Below are 6,000 nucleotides of genomic sequence, written 5' to 3' on the forward strand. Positions count from 1 at the left end.
CATGCAAGCAGGCAGGCCATATCAGAGCATGTCTCCACCGAGGAAGCATCTGAGTACGCTGGTAACCGAGGCACACTTGGGCTTTCTGGGTCACAGAGCACACTGGGGTACACCAGCACAGGAGAAACCTCAGGACATGTCGGGGAACTGCCAACCTCAGAGTCCAGCACGACAAGACCAAAAACAGTACCGGACAGAGAATCATCATGAGTGGAGGTCACAGGCACTGGACTTTCAAAAGAAGACTCGGATACAAATTCAGAAATTTCTGTGACAATAATATCATCATTGACTACATATGAGTGAAGCTCCATCAGAGCTGAAAAGGTAGCCAGCAAGGCAGCAATGCCTACGGAAGAGGGTAACACCTCAGAAGGACTTGGGGGGCAGGAGACATCTGCTACAAGTTCTGCACCCTTTGGGAGGAACTCGGAGACCTCCAGAACATCAAACAAGACCTCAGGAACATCATTTTTCAAGTTTTCTAAGAAGGATTCTGTACTATCCATGTTACAGGGCAAAACTGGAACTTTATTTTGAGAACAGGGCAGATGTCCCAGGGAAGGTTCCACCATAAACTGAGACTGGATCTCATCATCATGAGCGGAATGTACAGGAATATCTACTAGAACACACACTGACTCCCTAACTTTAATCTCGCTGCACCCAGAATTCTGCGTAGCAGTCAAACTAGCTTGCAACTCCAAAACTGCAGAAAGACAGGTAAAAATAGCAGCAATACCTAGACGAGCCTCTAGGGGCAGGGCAGGAGATATTGTACAAGGCAATATTGACTCATCCAGAGTACAGGGTGGAGAGTCAGAACTTTCTTCAAAGCAAGAAAGGGACTCCCAAATGTCAGTGTGATTGGACATCGTTTTGTTATTCGTGGTACAGGGCAGGCTCAGAGAAAGTGTCTCTGAATAAGGCAAAGAAGGTTCAGCATCAGATTCGCAAAACCGAAGCGCTGTCTCACTCTTAGATTCGGCTAACAATGTCGAATCCGAGGAATCAGAACGCAAAACCTGCGAATCAAAATTCACTTTAGGTTGTGAAACTGATGCTTCCATAGCGCAAACCTCCGCGATCTGCGGAGCAGACTGCAAGGCATCTAGGACCGAAACACTGGAGCAACTGTCTCCAGGCAACGGGCCCTTAGGGCCTGTTCAGACTATGCGCGTTCCTGGACGTTTTCAGGGAACGTGTCTGGGTACCAAAAACGCAAAGGAACGGCTCCTAATGCTTTTGAATGGGCTAGTTCACATGTATGCGTATGAGACGCATACGTTTCTCATCCGCATTGCTGCACGCAGTTCTGTGCGATACGCATAGAAACGGACGCAATGAAAGTCTATGGACGCGTATCAAAAACGCGTACTTTTGCGTTTTTAGCGTCCGTTTTCCTCTGCGGTTCCCATAATTTTTTTTTTCCCCTGGGTCACGTGTGTGTGCAAAACGCAATAGAATACGCATTAGAACACAAGAAAAACGCATGCGTTTTTCACCTTGCGTTTCTTTGATTTTAAACGCATTCTTCATACGCAGATAGTCTGAACAGGACTTGTCAGGTGAGAACAGGGTGAGACAGGGAATCATTTGCAGAAGAAATAGCGACATCAACAGGATAAACTTTATTAGGCATATTAATTTTACTTTTGACGCTGCATAGTCGAGAAATTTTCCCCATAGCAGGGTCACAGACGGAAGATCTCAAAGATCTGTTTCTAAATGAATAAGGATCCCACACATCCTTGAGGAAACTGGCAGACTCGTGCCGATCACAATCTGCAGGAACATCCGAGAAACAGGCATCAGATCGCACAGATTCAAACTGTACACTGTCAGGAGAGAATCCTTCAGGATTCGCACAGGAATCAACCACAGCGGCACACTCATTCATTTCAGATTGCACAAAGTCAAGACTCTCATGCTTTACCCCAGAAAGGCAGGAACAAACATCCGACAACGATGTCTCTTTATTGGAATCAATTGGTTGGTGTGTGTGCAACTCATCCAAAATCGTCTGCCACACATAAATCACCAGATCCACATCATCCTTGTCACATTCATCGGAATCAATCAGAAGGTACATTGAATCGAGACAAGCATTCAAGACATTTTCGCTTTTTGCGATGTAAAAATCGCAAAGGGCTTTCCAATCAAAATCGAATTCTTCCAGCAAGGCCCCAACATCCCAGGAAGCAAATGGGGGTTCAAACAGGCCAGTATCTAGATAATCTCCATATGGGTGGAGTTCAGGAACAAGAACAGATTTTTTAACTGCTTTAATATAGTGTTCGATCCTACCTATAGCAGGATCCACATAAGCTCTGGATTGAGACAAAAAACCAGGAGACAAAACATCATTGTTATACAGAATGGTTTTGCACATTTCAGACTTGACAGAAATAACCTCTTTATTTGTGGTTGCTATGGGCAACGGATCTTTCCGCTGGGAAGCCTTCCTAAAACTTTTACGTTTAGACTTAGAGGCTTTGGATGGCTGCTTTTAAAACCTGAAGTGGCAACTGACACATTGAACTGATTGTCATACTGAAAGGTTTTGCATGGAAGGGAAAGATTAGCTGACTTATAATAATAATAATAATCCGAACATTTGTATAGCGCTTTTCTCCTGTCGGACTCAAAGCGCTCAAGAGCTGCAGCCACTGGGACGCGCTCAGGAAGCCACCCTGCAGTGTTAGGGAGTCTTGCCTTGAACTCCTTACTGAATAGGTACTGACCCTAGCCAGGATTTGAACCCTGGTCTCCCATGTCAAAGGCAGAGCCCTTAAGCAGTACTCTATCCAGCCACTACACTTATCAGCAGCTACACAATCAATCAGAGCAGGTGGTAAGCCAGGCAGTTTAAACCAGTGAGAGAATATCACTGCAAGAAACTGATACAGATTATCATTCCAAGAATTGGTTTTTAGCACATCATATGCCCAGGTGAACAAATCGTTTTTTAAGAGCACATAGGCAAACAGAAGAGCCGACGTGGACGGATCATAAATCTGAAAGGTGGGATTCAGGCAAAACCTCACACATTCAGAAAGAAATTCCGCCTTGGTCTCTGAATTTAGCCTTTCAAAGCTCTTAAAGACACAGGACCCAAACTCGACAAAATCGTACAAATCAGAAATTCCGTCTACACTGGGGTTTTGGGTTCGGCTGGTCATACTGTAACGATTGTGGAACTTTCTCCGTGATCAGTGCACAACGCGTGCGCCGACACGGCGGAAATCCTCCACAAGCGTGTAATTGCAGGCACCCAGCAAAAGGTGCTACGCACCTGTAGAGGGAAATTCCTGTCGGCAGATAGCGCTGGGAAGTGCAGAGGAACCAATCCTCTGTACCTCCACAAATGCCAGACAGGAACTGTACGAAGCGCAGAACGCAATCGCAAGAGAGGCGATTGCGAATGAGAACGAGCAAAGGGACAGGTTGTATGTGTGTGCGCCAATCCAGTCGCCACCCCGCGACCGCGCACACACAACAGCAGATATGAAATAGGAACGCGATTGCGAGAGGTGCGATCGCCAGACGTGACACAAGGCAGATCAGAATAGAATACGAGGGTAGCAAAGGCACAGCAAATAATACAATGAGAAGATGCGGAAAATAACAAACGCTAGCTAACCGCGAACACCGCACTCATTCGCAACAGTGCACGCGGTTATGCGCGGTCTCCACGTGATAAGCACAACAGAGACAAGCACGCCTAACTAACCATCGACAGACAAACATGAAACAGAGGACGCGAGCGCTTGCTTAACGGTTACCTCACCGAGCCTCCAGCAAGCGGTCGTAGCAGACAAGACAGACACACGAAAACAGGGACAAGCGAGAGATAGGATCCACAGCACTAGCGAAAAGTGGCTAGCGCGATCCAGGTACAGAGTAGCAGAACAGAAGGATCCACAGCACTAGCGAAAAGTGGCTAGCGCGATCCCAGGAGACAGAACAGAAGGATCCACAGCGCTAGCGAAAAGAGGCTAGCGCGATCCCAGGAGACAGAACAGAAGGATCCACAGCGCTAGCGAAAAGTGGCTAGCGCGATCCAGAGAGGCAGAACAGAAGAGATAGCTGGTAGCAACCGCTGCACCAGCTATGCTCCAAGAACAGAGATCAGAACGACTTCCTATCGACCACCGCTGGGACAGGACAATCGCAACAGACAAACAAAACAGATAAACAATCCTAACTGCACTAGGGAAATCTGCCTAGCACAGTTTCCAGGAATTACTCTAAGCTGATCTTCAAACAGAGAGTAAGGCTGACACCCCACCAGGAGTGTTACATAGGACGAAATCCTTATGACCAGCCAAGCATTGTGGGAAAGACACAGTACTTATAGTACACGCCTCCAATGAATGTGGCCAGGCAATTTGCATGACAACGTATGCAAATTCCTCTGCAAGCACAAGCTGCAAAACTGACAGAAGCTCTTCTTTCCAGAGTCCTGCAGCATGCAAACCTACACAATGGCCAAAAGGCTGCCTGCCTGCAAAGGCAGCTGAGCAAATCATCACAGAAATATTTCATCTTTACGTAGATATTTAAAAAGTTTAGACCCTTAGGTAAATATTGTGTTGTTTTTTTTTTATAGTAATGTTTTTTTGTTTTTTTTTATTAAACATTTTATGTGGGCATTTTTGGGAGGGTGGGATATAAATAGTGTTTTATTTGGGGAAATATTTGTGTATTGTAATGTTTTTTTAACTTTTACTTGTAGTTTTACTTTTTGGCCACAAAATGGCAATCTTGAGTTTGTTTACATGACGTCACTCTAAGCGTACAATGTGCGCTTAGAGGGACAGAGCTTCAGAAAAAGCGTAGCTTCCGAGAGAAGCTGTCGCTTTTTCAGCGGGGGAGAGGAATCAGTGATCGGGCACCATAGCCCGATACATTGATTCCTGGGCTACCGAATCTGCGGCCGGGAGTGCGCGTACATGTGCGCGATCGGCCGCGGGAGCACGCGGACGCGCACGTGGCCTCCTGGATGTAGGACCTCCAGAATAAATACTAAAATCCGGCAGCCTGCAAGTAAAAGAAAGTTATATTTTCCCGAAAAGTCTTGTCCCGCGATGCCGCCTCGAAGTCCCTGCATCACCTGACTTCCGCCACCTGGCCCCGCCTCCTCTCTCTCCCCAGAGAAAAACACAAAGCTATATACTAGAGTAGAAAAAGGGCCATAACTTTATTGCCATTAATTAAATTGGTATGTTTTCTTATTTTTTTCAATGTAAAAATGAAGAAAAAATTATTAAAGAAAGGACCAGACTGGTTTGAATGATAAAACTACATGATTCTTTGATTCAGATTTTTTTGTGATATGCATGATGAGGTATGTGGTGAGGTGTGGTCAGAGGTGTGTCAGGTGCATGTCCTACAGTGTCCCTCTTTCTTATCTCAAAAAGTTGGGAGATATGCCTTAGTGCTAACTTAAATTCAAAAAGGATGCCTAATGTGTGTATGGGGAGTTGTGCCATGGCATCTCCCTCCGTTCTCCGGTAATAGTCCAATTCCTCCTCTTCCTGGTTGGTGCAGTCGGTGACCTCCAACCCGGACAGACTGCGCTGCGCATGCACAGTATGTCCGCTAGGGCACCTTGCAACCACACGAACGCGCTTAGGTCATATGGCGTCGCCACGGAGCAACGCCTTATGCTGTATGCCACAGATACATCACATGGCACTTCATTATAGTCCAATATAAGGTAGATTATATGATGAAGATACAAAAACACACAAGTGAGTACACTGTGTTTATTTATAAAAGTACCACTGAATGTTAGTGATTTTGGGGTTACATTGACTAATTAAGTTTGGGGTCACCGTGGCCAATTATGTTTTGGGAGCGCACTGCTTTATTGTGTTTGGGCACGGTGCTTAAATATGTTTTGGAGGCACCTAATTGTGTTTGAGGGGCTCACTACCTATTGTACGCCTGATGAGTCATAATCTGATGAAACGCGTCTGGAGGTATGCTGACACT

This window comes from Hyperolius riggenbachi, chromosome 8 (genome assembly GCF_040937935.1).
Source record: "Hyperolius riggenbachi isolate aHypRig1 chromosome 8, aHypRig1.pri, whole genome shotgun sequence".
In the NCBI taxonomy this organism is placed as follows: Eukaryota; Metazoa; Chordata; class Amphibia; order Anura; family Hyperoliidae; genus Hyperolius; species Hyperolius riggenbachi.